This window comes from Tursiops truncatus, chromosome 4 (assembly GCF_011762595.2).
Source record: "Tursiops truncatus isolate mTurTru1 chromosome 4, mTurTru1.mat.Y, whole genome shotgun sequence".
Lineage (NCBI taxonomy): Eukaryota > Metazoa > Chordata > Mammalia > Artiodactyla > Delphinidae > Tursiops > Tursiops truncatus.
This window is the reverse complement of record NC_047037.1, coordinates 25,220,448-25,239,801: the sequence shown is the minus strand read 5'-3', so window position 1 is coordinate 25,239,801 and position 19,354 is coordinate 25,220,448. Positions and strand designations below refer to the sequence as shown.

Below are 19,354 nucleotides of genomic sequence, written 5' to 3'. Positions count from 1 at the left end.
AAACGGCTCTGCAACCAAGAAAAGAGTTTGCTCCTGGGTGGCTTGTTTTGACTCTCCCATCCAGAAGGGAATTTCTGAAACTTAAGCATAATGTGCAACTGAAGAGCTGTGAACTGTGGTTAATCAACTAATCCAGAATTTCTAAGAGTATCTGTTGAAACAATTTGAGTATTATGAATTCCATAAATTATTGTATTCCAATAGATTAAGTTTAAGTGATTGCATTCTAACTATCTAATATGAATAGAAAAATCTCAGAGAAAGACATTTCCCTCCTTTTCCAAAAATACAGGATGAGTTGGAAGGGAGTAGGTAATAACAGTAAAACTAAATGTGGCTGCAGGGAGATGCTAGAAGCTTTCTTTGATCACAGGCCCCAGACTCAGCCCCCTTGGCTTTATATAATAAGGTTTTCTATCCAAACCATCTCAGGGGTCATATGCTATTATGACACATTATTCCCCAGGCCAGTTCAACACCAACTGAGCTTAGTATGAGTTAATGCTGGAATCCTTTAAAGTCTGTGTTCCAGATATACCAGATGTTACTTTTCTCCTCATGGTTTGCAAAACAGTCACAATTATCTTAACAAGATCCCCAAATCAAATTTCATAGAAACTGAGATAAGGATACTGCCTTAAAAAGCTTACCTCTCCAGGATAGTACAATTCACTGATTTAAATAAAGCCTGATCTAACCTATGTTTTCTAGAAATTGCTATGTGAATTAATATTTTTAAGTAAACTTTTAAATTTTATTTATTTTATTGAAGTTAGTTGATTTACAATATTATATTAGTTTCATGTATAAGCTGACAAGTTTTAAAATATCCAGTTCATTTAACAATTACCTTGGGATACTAATCCAAGAGAGAACACAGCGACGTAAACAAATAAAATCTAGACTATCTTTGAATTTGAGTATCTGATGTTACAGAATAAAGCAACAGTTACTTAGATATTTTTATACAAAATTAAGTAGCAGTTTTATATATTTGCTTTGATCAATTACATAAAATTGAAACACACATTAAACAAAGCACTGAAGTTTCAGGCCTAAGCCCTGTGCATTTTCTTTGTAGCCGCTCTAACACATATGGTTAAGATTTTCCAATGACTGTATCCAATGTTTCTCAACAACTGGGTTGGTTCATAGTGAGGTTTAAAGATCTGGAACCAAAAACCAAGGAAAGCTTTAAAAACTGGCAGCAAATAACAATTTCTAGAGGATTAGCTGTCTTTTCTAACTAAATAATACACTATAAAATTTTGTGATCCAAAGTAGAAGAGAGTTGAGGAAAACAACATTCAACACAAAGCTCTTTAATATCATCTAGGATAACAGATGCTGGTCAGACAGTTTCACTGTTCCTGATCTCTCTGCCTCTAGCTTTCTTTCCTTGTATTTGGAACTTCTTTTATTTTCCTTCTCTTAAAGCATTATTTCCCCTAGTTCTCTTTGTTCATAAGTAGCCAATATATATTGTAGAATTTACTTCACCGATACACCTTAACTAATATTATGATAACACTAACCTTGCTTTTTATTTTAATGGGAATTTGAATAGATTCTCCCAAAATTTGAACTATAAGAAAAAAATCACTAAAATGTGTAATATCTCCAGTGATTTCACGATTTTACCTTTCTCTCCTCTGACTTGTCTATGGGGTTATTTTGAGAAAAAGTTCCACTTTAAAAAATTCCACTAATAACAATTTTCTCTTACTCATTTCAAATACTTGTTTTTAAACTAAACATACAAAATTTGAGGGGAGTGGACAAGTGGAAACGCCAACAAAACCTGAGAAGAGAAAAACTTGATAGTGGAATTTTGTCTTTGTTTCATCCACTCAACAGATAGATGTTAAACACCTGTGAGTCACTTACCTAGCACTGTGCTAGGTACAAGTCCTACTTTGTCTCAAGAGCCTGCCACTACAATATAATTTTAAAATACCAACGAGGCTAATAAGATTATACATGTATAACTTACATATTATATATACAAACTGGATTTTTTTTTTTTTACTGGAGAATTTGAATTATTTTGTGCTTTCCACCTTGTTCTAAAGACTCAGACAATAGGAAGAAGGGAATAAATTCTGAGAACTATACTTTTAGAGTTCGGAATAAGGGTACCAGTGGATGAAACAGAAAGAAAATCGAGATGATAAGAACATTTCAAACTTATCAAAGCTCTAAAAGTAATACAAAAATCTGTGTAGTCTGCAGAAATACAAAGCATCCTAAGAGACCACTACAAGCAACTCTATGCCAATAAAATGGACAACCTGGAAAAAATGGACAAATTCTTAGAAAGGTATAACCCTCCCAGATGGAACCAGGAAGAAATAGAAAATATGAACAGACCAATCACAAGTAATGAAATTGAAACTGTGATAAAAATCTTCCCAAAACCAAAAGTCCAGGACCAGATGGCTTCACAGGTGAATTTTATCAAACATTTAGAGAAGAGTTAACACCCATCCTTCTCAAATGCTTCCAAAAAACTGCAGACGAAGGAACACTCCCAAACTCATTCTATGAGGCCACTATCACCCTGATACTAAAACCAGACAAAGATACTACAAAAAAAGAAAATTACAGACCAATATCACTCATGACTATAGATGCAAAAATCCTCAACAAAATACTAGCAAACAGAATCCAAGAACACATTAAAAGGATCATACACCATGATCAACTGGGATTTATCCCAGGGATGCAGGATTCTTCATTATGCGCAAACCAATCAATGTGATACACCATATTAACAAACTGAAGAATAAAAACCATATGATCATCTCAATAGATGCAGAAACAGCTTTTGACAAAATTCAACACCCATTTATGATAAAAACTCTCCCAAAAGTGGGTATAGAGGGAACCTACCTCAACATAATAAACGCCATATATGACAAACCCACAGCAAACAACATTCTCAATGGTGAAAAACTGAAAGCATTTCCTCTAAGGTCAGGAACAAGACAAGGATGTCCACTCTCACCACTACTATTCAACATAGTTCTGGAAGTCCTAGCCACAGCAATCAGAGAAGAAAAAGAAATAAAAGGAATACAAATCGGAAAAGAAGAAGTAAAACTGTCACTCTTTGCAGATGACATGATACTATATATAGAGAATCCTAAAGATGCCACCAGAAAACTACTAGAGCTACTCAATGAATTTGGTAAAGTAGCAGGATACAAAATTAATGCACAGGGGCTTCCCTGGTGGCGCAGTGGTTGAGAGTCCGCCTGCTGATGCAGGGGACACAGGTTCGTGCCCCGGTCCGGGAAGATCCCACATGCCGCGGAGCGCCTAGGCCCGTGAGCCATGGTCTCTGAGCCTGTGCGTCCGGAGCCTCTGCTCCGCAATGGGAGAGGCCACAACAGTGAAAGGCCCGCGTACCGCAAAAAAAAAGAAAAAAAAATTAATGCACAGAAATCTCTTGCATTCCTATACACTAATGATGAAATAATCTGAAAGAGAAATTAAGGAAACACTCCCATTTACCACTGCAACAAAAAGAATAAAATACCTAGGAATAAACCTACCCAGGGAGACAAAAGACCTGTATGCAGAAAACTGTAAGACACTGATGAAAGAAATTAAAGATGATACAAACAGATGGAGAGATATACCATGTTCTTGCATTGGAAGAATCAATATTGTGAAAATGACTATACTACCCAAAGCAATCTACAGATTCAATGCAATCCCTATCAAATTACCAATGGCATTTTTTACAGAACTAGAACAAAAAAATCTTAAAGTTTGTATGGAGACACAAAAGTCCCCGAATAGCCAAACCAGTCTTGAGGGAAAAAAACAACAGCTGGAAGAATCAGACTCCCTGACTTCAGGCTATACTACAAAGCTACAGTAATCAAGACAATATGGTACTGGCACAAAAACAGAAATATAGATCAATGGAACAGGATAGAAAGCTCAGAGATAAACCCACACACCTATGGTCAACTAATCTATGACAAAGAGGCAAGGATATACAATGGAGAAAAGACAGTCTCTTCAATAAGTGGTGCTGGGAAAACTGGACAGCTGCATCATGTAAAAGAATGAAATTAGAACACTCCCTAACACCATACACAGAAATAGACTCAAAATGGATTCGAGTCCCAAATGTAAGACCGGACACTATAAAACTCTTAGAGGAAAACATAGGAAGAACACTCTTTGACATAAATCACAGCAAGATCTTTTTTGATCCACCTCCTAGAGTAACGGAAATTAAAACAAAAACAAACAAATGGGACCTAATGAAACTTAAAAGCTTTTGCAAAGCAAAGGAAACTACAAACAAGACGAAAAGACAACCCTCAGAATGGGAGAAAATATTTGCCAAGGAATCAACGGACAAAGGATTAATCTCCAAAATATATAAACAGCTCATGCAGCTCAATATTAAAAGAACGACCCAATCCAAAAATGGGCAGATGACCTAAACAGACATTTCTCCAAAGACATACAGATGGCCAAGAAGCACATGAAAAGCTGCTCAACATCACTAACTATTAGAGAAATGCCAATCAAAACTACAATGAGGTATCACCTCACACCAGTTAGAATGGGCATCATCAGAAAATCTACAAACAACAAATGCTGGAGAAGGTGTGGAGAAAAGGGAACCCTCTTGCATTGCTGGGGGGAATGTAAATTGATACAGCCACTATGGAGAACAGTATGGAGGTTCCTGAAAAAACTAAAAATAGAATTACCATATGACCCAGCAATCCCACTACTGGGCATATACCCTGAGAAAACCATAATTCAGAAAGACACATACACCCCAATGTTCACTGCGGCACTATTTACAATAGCTGGGTCATGGAAGCAACATAAATACTCATCAACAGACAAATGGATAAAGAAGATGAGGTACATATATGCAATGGAATATTACTCGGCCATAAAAAGGAATGAAATTGGGTCATTTGTAGAGACGTGGATGAATCTAGAGACTGTCATACAGAGTGAAGTAAGTCAGAAAGAGAAAAACAAATATCGTACATTAACGCATATATGTGGAACCTAGAAAAATTGTACAGATGAACTGGTTTGCAGGGCAGAAATTGAGACACAGATGTAGAGAACAAACATATGGACACCAAGGGCAGAAAGCAGCTGGAGGGGTGATGAATTGGGAGACTGAGATTGACATTTATATACTAATATGTATAAAATGGATAACTAATATGAACCTGCTGTATAAGAAAATAAATTAAATTAAATTAAAAAATTTTTTTTATATCTGTGTAGTGCTTTAAAAGTATTGAGTCTAGTAATGTTCCTGATTACAACTGCCAACAGCCTATCAACTTATCTGTCTTTGACAAAAAATTTAAACTCATTCTACTGAAGAATTTGCATATGAGAACATAACTTCAATTATAATATAAGGTAATAGGAAAATAAAATTGAATTACGAAAATACACTTGACAGACTCGGTATTTTAAAATTATATTGTCAGATCACTAGTTGTAATATCCCCAAACTGAAAACTACCCAAATGCCCAATTGCATTAGAATGAATAAATAAATTATGGTTTAGTTACACAGCGGAATATTATATAGCAATGAGAAAAGATCAAGTACAACTACATACAATATGGATGAATCTCACAAACATGTTGAGCAAGAAAAGCAAGTCACAAAGAATAAATGCTGTATGATTCCATATGTAAAGCCCCAAAACAGACAAAAATAGTCTATCCTGTTAGAGGTCAAGACAGCACTTAGCCTTCAAGGGGAGCACAAAGCATGCTTCTGGGATGCTGGTATTTTGCTTCTAGTTTCGAGTGCTGGTTTGTGAAATTTCACTGAACTGTACACCTATATTTGTACTTTTCTCTATGTATTTCAACTAAAACTTGATAACTTTATATATATATACATACACACATATATATATGTAAATATATGACATGAATATTTTCATTGTAAAAGTAAATACTCCATTCTGGATACATTACAAAATGCAGAAAATATATAGTACCAATCAATCATAATCTCATATTCGAAAAGATACCTGTAATTTGATAGATTTCCTCATTTTTCTATAAATGTCACATAGTTAAGAACATAGAATACATACAATTTTACTTAAATGTGAGGTTAAATTGTATCAAAACATACCTACGTAAAATAATTATGTGTATTAAGCATTTTCTATTTTCAAAATGTGTTCCTTCATAAGCAAAATACGACTACAAATTTAGCTATCATATACAAACACAATTTACTTTAAAATCACCTAGTAATATACTTCTGTGTGTGAGCTACTTTTTTGCTATTTACAAACAATGCTATGATAAATACCTGTCTTTGTCTATATTAATTATAAGTCAAAATTTACCTCCTTAGGAGAGATACCTCGAGATAGAATTACAAGAGCCAATGTTCTTGCATTAAAATTAGCAAAAGATAAAATATTGCTATAACATGAGGACAGAGGTTTGAAAAAGCAACAAAATGGAGAGCCTATCCTCCTTTCTTCACTTGTCTTTTCTTTTAGAAGTGCTCCTTAGGCAGTAGAGTCCTTTCGTAAAGCAAAATCTGTGGTTTGAAAGTCTAAGACGTGAGGCTTGATGATACCGCAGTAGTAGACACATAGAAGGTACTGGAAGAAGTTTTCTGAATTGAGTGAAAAATCTTAGGCAGAAAAGTCAGTCTGATTCTACCTTGTGCTTGATCCCCACTTCTTCTACATACCCTTAGAGTAGTAATTCTCCAAGTGTGGTCCAGGGCTAGCAGTATCAGCTTCACCTAGGAACTTGTTAGAAATATAAATTCTCAGACCCCACCCCAGACCTACTGAATCAGAAACTCTGGAGTCAATCTTTATGAGATGCCCTCCAGGTGATTCTGTTGCTAAAATTTAAGAACTACTGGACTAAAGCACTCTAAACCTCCAGGCGTACTAAGAAAACATCACCTTTATTAATCAGGGAATGGAAAAAAGATAAATAATTTTTAGAAACTATTATTCTAATTGCTACTTTGCTCATCTGAGAGACTGAGGGCCTTCATGTCAGATAAATGTTTTCATCTTCTGTTCCACTTCTTTTAGATTTGTAATTTACATGTCTGCAGTGTCAGTCATGCTACTCGTCACACTTTAATGGGTCCCAAATGGACTCACTAAAGGGGATGTAAAGGATGTCACTGAAGAAAGGGATGACAAAACAGGTCCTGGCTTATTCTGAGATATGCAAAAAATTGGATTTAATTAGTTTCACAGGCAGAAAATGAAAGAAGTAATTTGTATTACCAGTAAATCCTGATAGCAATTTCCTTTTACTTCAAAATACAGCTTGTAATTAAATGTATTCAGGCTGGTCTTTTTCAATAATTTAACCAGCAACTTGCAGACATTTTCTACATAATTGATACAATGATAAGGAAAGGCTCAAATATCAAAGGAACAATGAAGGAAGTAAAGGAGAAGAGAATTAATATTTTATTGGGCACCCACTACATGCTAAGCATTATGCATAAAGCTTTACACATGAGAGTTAAATAAGAAAATACCTCCAAGGTAGGTATTACAATCACCAAAGCACAAATGTGAAAATCAGAAGAGAGATTTAGTATATTTCCGATGTTATCAATTGTAGATCTAGTAAATAGCAAAGCTGAAATTTGAAGCTCTGCTTCACCGATTCCAAAACCTGACCCTTTTCAAATATATCAAACTTACTTTACAACATGAAGCAAAATACAATGTGTTTTCATTAGAATGAATAAAAAACTCCTAAAGAAATATAGTTAGTAAAATTTTACCAACTTTTAATAGTTTTCCTATTTAGTATTTTTTAAAGACACAGCTACCATTTTTATTTACTAGGTAATTTATAAAGCAGAGGAGAAACCAGGTTAAATTCAGAAGAGGCAATTTAATCTTTCCTAAATAACATTTGCAATTTAAATTGCCAAAACACTGTGTTGGCAACAAAGCTGTTAAACAACTTTAAGGCATGATTTTTGATATTTTGCTTTTAGATTTGGCAACTCATGCAAATTTTATGTTGGTCATAAACAAGATAAATTTAAATGAGGAAATTCAAAAAAAGAAAACATTTAAGAAGTTGATTTTAGAACTAAATTCCAATTGACAATCAAAATTATCATCTTCCCTTAGTGCTGTGGGTTTGAAATTAACCAGTACCAATAGTTGTTACCAATAGTAAGCAAGATGGCTAGCTAAGTTAAAGGTGTGGAAAAGTTTTCTTCTAGAAGACAGTGAGCCATATAGGAATAGGAAATAAAAACAGGCAATTAGATCAACTCCATTTTCCAACTACCTAGCAAATAAGAAATCACATAAAGAAGGACCTTTTAACATCAACAGTATTCTACTCTGCCAACTAAGTTACAAGCTGATTCACTGAAAATGAATTTTGAAATACTACAGAAACAAGACTGCAGATATCCTTTCCTCCAAAAAGAATAATATCCATTTATCATCCTTTCATAAGAAATAGTGACTCGTTATTTCAAGATATTAAAAATAGGTATCATCATGTCACGCTCTATAATAAAGCAATTTATATTAACTATCAGAATAGAGAATAAAAATGTATATTAAAAAATGGGGAGGGCTTCCCTGGTGGCGCAGTGGTTGGGAGTCCGCCTGCCGATGCAGGGGACACAGGTTCGTGCCCCGGATCGGGAAGATCCCACATGCCGCGGAGTGGCTGGGTCCGTGAGCCATGGCCGTTGAGCCTGTGCGTCCGGAGCCTGTGCTCCGCGACGGGGGAGGCCACAACGGTGAGAGGCCCATATACCACAAAAAAAAAAAAAGGGGGGGGGGAACCCATTTTATTCGGTCTCAGGTACAACATACTGTGTTATCAAAATTATTTATAAATCTAGAACATGCAATCAAAACACAGAACAAAGTTATGTAATTCTACCTAACCACAATATACATTGCGAAAGCAGTTAACAGGAAGATAAAAGATGTAGTAAGCACAGTCTATTTAAAAACATTTTAATTTTTCCTTTATTTTTTGTTTTAAATCAGGAACTTAACGTTTATTTCTAAAAGATCATTCTTATTTTAGTATTTAATTATGTAGTATGGTAAACTAAACATGATTATTTAAATAAAACTTATCTTGTAGATAAACACAAGAGAAAAAAAGATCAGAAAAATACAAAAGAGAAAAAGATCAGATGGCACCGGTCCTACAGGAAAAGCAAGCTACTGGATTGAACAGGTCGATAAAACTACTTGTAGAATGTGTTACTCTATTATCAGATCATTAAGATATTTTTAAATATCCTGAAAACAAATTCAGATTCAAAAGGCAAAGCCAGAACCATTCACTGTGTTTATTAAAATACAATCTCTCAGTAAGCCTCACACAGCAAGAGAGGCCCAACTTACCCTACCATGACCTCAGATTTAGAAGCCTGCCAAAGAATTTTCATAGAAATAGCAACCAAATGTCGCTTATACCTACTGTTCAAAGAAATATAAAATAAAACAAAGCTTACTAGATATTTGAGGACTTAAATTTGTTAAGTAAAATTAAAAAAAAAATGGGGCAAACGTTAGCAGCCTTTTTAATAAAACATATAACTCCAAAATATACAAGCTACTCTCTTTTTAAGATTTTGAGGACTGAAATAATCTCTAATACCAGTTCCTTACCCTTTCACCTTTCCAGCTCCTTTTAAACTTCTTCTCATCGAGGAAGGTAAGTTCTCACATTCCCTTCTTAGCAGACATGCATTCATATGGCCCCTATAAGGAGCCATTCCAGCAACACTTTTGGGAAAACTCTGAATTCCTTCTCTTCCTACTGCCTTACCCACAAAATGCTTTCTTTTATTTCTGTTTCCAGGCTGTGAAGATCTTTTAAAAAAACGTTACAAAACCTGAACAATTGGTTCCACTATAAACGTATGTACTGTCTAACCTCAACTGGTTCCCTGCTGTTACACAGAGATTCCAGAATCATCTCTAGATTATAAGGGATTAAAAATAGTACAAAACAGGCTCTAATCAACAATACTCTCCAAATGGAGAACTCATAAGCTCCTCTCAAAATTAAGTGGTGTTAGGCTTCCCTGGTGGTGCAGTGGTTAAGAACCTGCCTGCCAATGCAGGGGACACAGGTTCAAGCCCTGGTCTGGGAAGATCGTACATGCCACAGAGCAACTAAGCCCGTGTGCCACAACTACTGAGCCTGTGTGCCACAACTACTGAGCTCACATGCCACAACTACTGAAGCTTGCACGCCTAGAGTCCATGCTCTGCAACAAGCGAAGCCTCCACAATAAGAAGCCCGCGCACCGCAAAGAAGAGTAGCCCCGCTTGCCGCAACTAGATAAAGCCCACGCACGGCAACGAAGACCCAACGCAGCCAAAAAAATAATTCATTTTTTTAAAAATTAAGTGCTGTTTATGCAAGGAATCCAAAGTTTTTGTGACATGTAAAAATCAATGTAGCTCACCATATTCATGGGCTAAAATTACTCCCACCATATATAATCACTGCAATAGGTGCAGAAAAAAAACATTTAACCAAAATCCACCATTCATTATCAAAACACTCAGAAAACTTAGAAGGGAAACTTACTCAACCAGTTGCAGGGTGGCTATGAAAATTCTACCAGCTAACATCATACCTAATAATAAAAGACAATACTTTCCTCCTAAGATCAAGAACAAGGCAAGGATTTCTGCTCTCTCCATTTCTACTTAACCTTGAACTGGAAGTCCTAATCAGTGATGTTAGGAAAGAAAAAGAAATACAAATTGGAAAGGAAAAGTTAAACTTTTTATTTACAGATGACGTGAGAGTATATAAGGGAAATCCTAAAAAATCCACAAAAGAATTACTAGAAATAAGTTTCACAAGGGAGCAGGCTACAAAAGATACAAAAACCAACTGTGTGTCTACATACTCGCAAAGAACAACTAGATACTGAAATTAAAAATACCATTTACAGGGACTTCCCTGGCAGTCCAGTGGTTAAGACTCCACACTTCCACTGCAGGGGGCACATGTTTGCTCCCTGGTCAGGGAACTAAGACCTTACATCCCACATGCCACGCAGCGTGGCCAAAAAAAGAAAAAAGAAAAGAAGAAAAAAGACACCACCAATAACAAAAATATCATTTACAAAAAAAAAAAAAATCCTGGAACTAATACATGATTATAGCAAGGTTGCAGGATACAAGGTTAATAAATAAAAGTCAACTGCTTTCTTATATACCAACAATGAATAACTGGAGTTTGAAACTACGAACACAAGGCCATCTACATTAGCACCAAAAAATGAAATACTTAAGGATATATCCAATAATATGTATAACATCTATATGTGGAAAACTACCAAATTGTGATGAAAGAAATCAGAGATCTAATTAATGGAGAGAGAAGTCCATGTTTATGCATAGAAGAATTAATATTGTTAAGATGTCAGTTATTCCCACTGATGTACAGAGTCAATGCAATCTCAATCAAAATCCCAGCAAGTTATTTTGTAGATATCAACAAACTGACTCTAAAGTTTACACAGAGAGGCAAAAGACCCAGAATAGCCAACACAATATTGAAGAAGAAAAGTTGGAGGACTGATACCACCCAACCTCAAGACTCACAGTCATCAAGGCAGTGTGGTATCAGCAAAAAAATAAGAAAATAGATCAGTGGAATAGAATAGAGAGCCCAGAAAAAGACCTACACAAATACTTTCAACTAGACTTTGACAAAGGAGCAAAGGCAATTCAATGGATAAAGGACAGTCTTTTCAACAAATGAGGATGAAACAACCAGACATCCACATGCAGAAAAAAAAAAAGAATTAGACACATACTTTACACCTGTCACAAAATTAACTCAAAATGAATCACAGACCTAAATGTAAACTGTAAAACTCCTAGAAGAAAAATAAGAGAAAAATCTAACTGACCTTCAGTGTGGTAATGACTTTATAGATACAACACCAAAAAGTGTGATCCATGAAAAAAAAAAAAATGAGGCTTTAATGTTGGACTTCATTAAGATGAAAACTTCTCTGTGAAAGATACTGTTTCTCTAACTACCAGATAAGGAATGTCAAGCCTTTGTGTATCCTTACAAGAAACATGATACGTGTGCTTGTTACGTCACTTCTTTTTAAACAAATGGTTATTCGGCACATTGTTCTGCACTTTGCTTTTGTTAATAATGTGTCTTTGTAGATCAGTCCATACTTGTACATAGCTTTCTCACTCCCAATTTTACATCTGCACAGAACCCCATTACATGTATTGAACATAATCTATTTAGCCAGATCTTACTGATGGATTTACACTGTTGCCAATATTTTGCTATTACATACAATACTACAAAGATTAAATGTTATTTCCCAAATTTATAAACATATCAGTAGAATACATTCCTAAAACTGGAACCACTTGGTCAAAGGAAATGTGAATGTTAAATTAATAAATACTGTGAAATTGCTTCCCATAAAGGTTATGCTCCCACCAGCAGTATAAGAGAGCACATTATCCTACACCCTTGACAACAGTGTTTTACCAAACTTCTTAATACTCGCCAGCCTTATAGAGTGAAAAATGGTACTCAAGTGTAATTTTAAATTACGTATGGTTTGTGAATGAGGTAGAGTGCCTTTTTATCTGTGTTAAGAACCATTAATATTTTTCGGTGAACTGTTTATTCATAAGTTTTGCCCATTTCCTAAAAATTGGATTGTTGGGTAGATTGTTCCTTTCATCACAATACAATATTTCTCTTTGTCCCTTTAATAGCTTGAGGCTGTTAGTATATTTATTTAGTATCAATATTGTTTTGCTCATGGTACATCTTTGGCCATTTTTTTGTTTTTAATCTTCCTTAGATTCAAGACTTGTGAATATATTTTTAGTTCCAAAACAACTTTCTTGGTGTTCCAACTGTATCCTCTTGAGAGTTCCATTCTTCTTTCTTCCTGTCATGCTCTCTCTTACCTTTCCATTAGTTCTGCCTCCATAGGAGGAATCTGATTATCCAGGGATATTCCCTCTTTTGAGTTGCTGCATTCCTTTTAGTAGGTTGTCATTTCCATAGCTGTAGGCTACTGCAATCTCTTGGACAGTGCAGAACTGGCAGTGAGTAAAAGATACACATATTTTCAATCTGATGTGCAAGCAATGAAGGAGCTGGCAAGGTGGCACTGCTAGCTCTGCTGAGGACATAAAGGAGCAAGAGGAGGATACACGGCAGGGCTCATCTACCTGCAGAGACACAAGCAATTCAGCCCACAGCAGCTGCCTGAGAAACGCATACAGCTTACAGGCAAATATGGCCTCTTTCACATGCCAGAACCACCCAAAGATATAGCCCAAGAAATAGCATGTACCTCTCAGATAATGAAGGAATCCCTGACTTCAACAAAGGTTCCGCTGGGCTTTCAACACTAGAGATAATGAAGCCCTGAGTTACACTATCTTTTTCTTTCATTTAAAAAAATAATACAGGGCTTCCCTGGTGGTGCAGTGGTTAAGAATCTGTTTGCCAATGCAGGGGACATGGTTTCGATCCCTGGTCTGGGAAGATCCCACATGCCGTGGAGCAACTAAGCCCATGTGCCACAACTACTGAGCCTGCGCTCTAGAGCCCGTGAGCCACAACTACTGAGCCCATGAGCCACAACTACTGAACCTGAGAGCCACAACTACTGAAGCCCACACATCTAGAGCCCATGTTCTGCAATAAGAGAAGTCACCACGATGAGAGGCCCACACACTGCCATGAAGAGTAGACCCCGCTCGCCTCAACTAAAGAAAGCCCATGCGCAGCAACGAAGACCCAACACAGCCGGAAATAAATTTATAATAAAGTAAAATAAAATAAAAAATAATACACAATTACATGATTTATGACAAGGATATATGAATACTCAACTGCTTTCGAATCCTCTGCTACTCGCCTGGTTATGGCAGAATAAAATCATCTTCAGGCTTGTTCTTATTTTAATTAATTATGTAACTTTTAGACCTCCAACTCTTAGATAGATGCCCTAAGACAAAAAGCTCAGAAACCTTCCTCACTGAATACCTTAACACTTTGTTTCAAAAGGCATTCAAGGCAAGTTCCTTCTTTATACATTTCTCAAAGGTTAGATAAGTAAATATTTGCATTAAAAGTCTGGAAATGCTATGGCAAAACAAGCTCTTGCAGTTCAATATGTACTTAGTATGCAAAAGGGAAGGGAGGGGAGGGATAAATTAGGAGTTTGGGGTTAGCAGATACAAACTACTATATATAAAATAGATAAACAACAAGGTCCTACTGTATAGCACAGGGAACTATATTCAATAACTTGTAATAACCTATAATGGAAAATAATATGAAAAGAATATATTTATATGTATAACTGAATCACTTTGATGTACACCAGAAACTAACACAATGTTGTAAATTAACTATATTTCAATAAAAAATAAACTTTTAAAAATTTACTGAATATATATAACTGCGCTAGATGCCAAGCTAGACTCTAAAGACAAAAATATGAAAAAAGACCCTGGGCTTCCCTGGTGGTGCAATGGTTAAGAATCCGTCTGCCAGTGCAGGGGACACAGGTTCGAGCCCTGGTCCAAGAAGATCCCACATGCCGCGGAGCAACTAAGCCCGCAAGCCACAACTACTGAGCCCACGTGCTGCAAGTACTGAAGCATGTGCTCCTAGAGCCCGTGCTCAGCAACAAGAGCCCGTGCTCACCACAACGAAGAGAAGCCCCCACTCGCCACAACTGGAGAAAGCCTGCACGTGGCAACTGAAGATCCAATGCAGCCAAAAATAAAGTAAATAAAATATAAATAAATTTATATATATAAAAAAAAAGACGCTGTCCTTAAAGAGCTCAGAGTCTAGTAAAAAAAGAAAGGACAATCTTATAAAGAAACACAATATAATGTGATAAGGACAATCACAAAGTATCTACAGGGTCCAAAGGTTAACACAAAGGAGGCTCAGTAACAAGGAGGTACAGAGGAATTTGTGCTCAGCTAGATTTTAAAGCATAAACAGGAATTTGCCCAGTGGCCAAGGGAATTATAGGTAGAAGGAAAGACACGCATTCTTTCAACAAATTTCCAGTTTGGGACAGCTACTATGGAATAGTTACTTTGAAGTATCTATTCTACAGAAACAGTGATGAATAAGATAAAAAAGTCTCTGACTTCATGGAGTCAGGTGGGGACCAATAAGTAAATCAGTAAAATTAAAGTCTAGTGTGATAAATACTGCAATCAGGATAAGTAGAGAGTATTAGAGGCTTGTGGGCCAAGTGGGTGTAAGACCTAAACTTAGATGCTAGGAATGAACAGAAATTAGCCAGGTGAAATGTATATCTATCAGGAGTGAAGTGAGGATGCTGTCAGAGAGGTATGGCATTATAGGTACAGAGAAGAGAATACAGAAAGACAGACAGAGAGAGAGAGAGAGAGAGAGAGAGAGAAGGGGGGGAGGGGAGGGAGAAGAGGGACAGACAGACAAGAGAGAATGTAGTTCAGTGTAGCAGAAGCATAAATGTCTGAGATAAGGCTAAAGATGAAAGCAAGAACCATATCATGAAGGATCTTTTAAACTGGAGTTTGGACTTTATCTTGAGGGCAATAAGGAACAAAAAATGTTTTTTTAACTTGGGAAGACTTGTTCAGATCTGTGTTTGAGAAAAAGTATGTAGCTATAGTACAGTGAATGAAACAGAAAGACATAAAATCTCAAAGCAAGTAAAATAGCTACAGTAATCCAGGAAATAGTTTATCGTAGTCTGAACTAAGATAATAGCAGTGGAATAGAGAAAGCGGGTGGGGAGAACTGAGATATGTAGCTGGAATCAACAAGTCTTGTAAGTGATTTGACTGGGAGCAGAGAGGTCAAAAAAGGAGTCAAAGATGATGCTTCAGTTTCTGGTTTGGGCAAAGGGTGAAAGGTACTACTGTACTATCCAGTAAGATAAAGAAAAGGGAAAGTAGGTTTTGAGAGGGTGAAATAATCACTTTAATTATGGACAGACTGAGTCTGAGATGCATATAAGTTATTCAAATGAAGGTGTCCCATAAGCAGTTAAATATACAAAAACTCAATACAAAGGTTTGGGCCAGAGGTACAGATTTGAGAATCAACCATACACAAAGTAAAAGCAGTGAGAATAGATGAAATTGCCTAGGGAAAATGTACAAGGTGAGGAAAAAAAACTAAGACAAAAACCCCATGGAGGGCTTCCCTGGTGGCGCAGTGGTTGAGAGTCCGCCTGCCGATGCGGGGGACACGGATTCGTGCCCCGGTCTGGGAAGATCCCACATGCCGCAGAGCGGCTGCGCCCGTGAGCCATGGCCGCTGAGCCTGCGCGTCCGGAGCCTGTGCTCTGCAACGGGAGAGGCCACGACAGTGAGAGGCCCACGTACCACAAAAAACAACAACAACAACCACAAAAAAAAAAAAACCATGGAACACTAACATTTAGAAGACAAACAAAAGAAGAGCGAGGAGAGTAGACTGAAGGGAATGGCCAAAAAGGAAGATGAAAATATTAACAAGAGGAAAAGGAGTAAGCACTTAATGAATGCTTACTATGTGCTAGGGTTGTACTAAGTGATTTACGTGCACTACCTCATTTAATCCTTACATACCCTATGAGCAATTTACCGTTATTATCTGCATCGTTACAGATGTGACATTTTGGCTTAGAGATCACCTTGCTCAGATTTACACATTTGGTGGAGTATAAGAAGTGCAACCAAGATTACACCCTCATCCTCCAGAGCCCTTGTTCTTAACCACTACACTGTACTGCTTCCTGTAAGACTTAAAAAGTGTGGTATCACAGACACAAAGAAAAACAGTGATTCAAAAAGAAAGACACCACCCTAGTAACGATGAGCTCGCTTAGCACCAAGACCTTGATTTCTAACAACGTTCTCTATAAAAAGGAATCAGGACTCTTTCGGAAAATGGCTGATCTGAGGAATGGGCTGGAAATATGTCAAAGGGACACAGAAAAGCAACTGCACGCTCCCAAAGGCCATAGTCCTAACAATTTGAGCAAAAAAACTGAAGTAGTATTAGACTATGACCCAGACTGTACATCAAATATCCATGAGTCCATACTGGTATAAAGAAAGAATTAACTAAATAAATAAATAAATGGGGGAGAAGAGACAAATCTAGGGTGGAAGAATTCCAAACAAATCACGTAGATATTCACAACTCAAAGAAGTGGAGCAAACTCTCCACTCCTCAAGTGTGGGCTCCACATAATGAATTCCTTCCAAAGACTATGGTATGGAAAGGGGGAAGGGGTAGAGAGTGCCTTTACAGTAGAGAAACATGACAAACACTACATCAGCCAAGTGACCAAGGCTCACACCAATAATGATAAGTCATGTTGATACCCTTAATACGTTGTGATGAAAATGGCCCTTTATCTCTGTGGTCTTTCTCTCAAAAACCTATAACCCCAATCTAAGTATGAGAAAAACAATTAGAAAAATCCCAATTCAGGGACATTCTACAAAATACCTAACCAGTACACCTCAAAACTGTCAAGTTATTAAAAACATGGCAAGTCTGAGATACTGTCACAGCCAAAAGAAGCAAAGGATGCATGATCATGAAATGTAACATGGTACCCTGAATGCTCTCCTGGAAGAGAAAAAGGACATTAGCTACAGACTAAGGAAGTCTGAATAAAGTATGAACTTGTATTCATTATAATGTATCGATACTGGCTCATTCATTATAAAATCTGTACTAGAATAATGTAGGATGTCAACAGTAGGGAAACTGAGTGAGGGGTTTATGAGACCTCTCTGTACTATTTCTGTGATTTCTCTATAAACCTAAAACTGTTCTAAAATTAAAAGGTTATTTTTAAAGGGTGGGGGGCACATTAACTGTGCCAAAAGCTGATAAACCGAAAACAAAAAAAGACAAAATCAAGGGCAGTTTCAATGGATTAATGGAGTCAAAAGCCAGATTACATTGGGCAGAGAAGTGAATGAAAGCTGAGAATGGGACTGTAAGTGTATAGCTTCTTTCAAGAAGTCTGATAATGATGGGGAAAACAAATGAGGGCTGGAAGGACAGATTAAGTTGAAGAAAATGTTTTTTGTTTAAATCAAGGTATAATTCACATACCCAAAAATTCACTGATTTCCAGTATATACACAAGGTTATATAGCTACAACCACTATTTCCAGAACCTTTTCATGACTTCAAAAAGAAATGGTAAAATTAAAGAAGGCTTAGACAAATTGAATATGTTCATAAATAAGAAGACATAGCATTGTTAAGATGTCAATAAAACCAAAGTGAGTTAGAGATTCAATGCAATCTCTATCAAAAATCTAACAGCCTGGGCTTCCCTGGTGGCGCAGTGGTTAAGAATCCGCCTGCCAATGCAGGGGATACGGGTTTGAGCCCTGGTCCGGGAAGATCCCACATGCCGCTGAGCAACTAAGCCCGTGAGCCACAACTACTGAGCCTGTGCTCTAGAGCTCGCGAGGCACAACTACTGAAGCCCGTGTGCCACAACTACTGAAGCCCACACGCCTAGAGCCTGTGCTCTGCAACAAGAGAAGCCACCACAATGAGAAGCCTGTGCCCCGCAACAAAGAGTAGCCCCCACTCACTGCAACTAGAGAAAGCCCGCGTGCAGCAGCGAAGACCCAATGCAGCCAAAAGTTAATGAATAAATAAATAAATTTTTTAAAAAAATCTAACAGCCTTTTCCACAGAAATGGGAAATGTAATCTTCAAATTCATGCGGAATTGCAAGAGATCCTAAATAGCCAAAACAATCTCAAAGAAGAATAAAGTAGGAGGACTCACACTTTTTGACTTTGAAACATACTACAAAACTACAGTAATTAAAACATTATGGTATTGATATATGGACAGACATATAGACCAATGGAATAGAATAAAAAGTCCAGAAGTAAATCCTCACATATATGGCCAACTGATTTTTGACAGGGGTGCTAAGACCATTCGATGGTCAAAGGACAGTCTTTTTGACAAATGGTACTGGGAAAACTGGATATCCTTATGTCAGTTTGACCCTGACTTTGTATCATATACAAAAATTAACTCAAAATGGATCAAAGACCTAAACCAAAGAGCTGAAACTTTAAAATTCATGGAAGAAAACATTGGGGAAAATTTTCGTGACACTGGATTTGGCAACCACTAAATGGAAATGACACCAAAATCACAGGCAATAGTAGAAAAAATAGATTAACTGGACTTCATCAAAACAAAGAAGTTTTGCACATCAAAGGATACTATCAAGGAAGCAAAAAGACAACCTGATGAATGGGAG

General features: G+C 36.8%; 1 protein-coding gene across 8 annotated transcripts in view; it reads right to left on the bottom strand.

Annotated features, from left to right (window-relative positions):
- Positions 1–19,354, bottom strand: part of TFDP2 (transcription factor Dp-2) — a 171,148-nt gene that overhangs the window by 102,893 nt on the left and 48,901 nt on the right. Inside the window, exon 1 of one of the 8 annotated variants that reach the window (XM_019934288.3) lies at positions 12,993–13,125. The exons of the other annotated variants lie outside the window; for them this stretch is intronic. The gene's annotated coding sequence lies outside the window, so the exon portion shown is untranslated. Of the gene's footprint in view, positions 1–12,992; positions 13,126–19,354 lie in introns of those variants that run through there. 8 annotated transcript variants of the gene reach the window in all.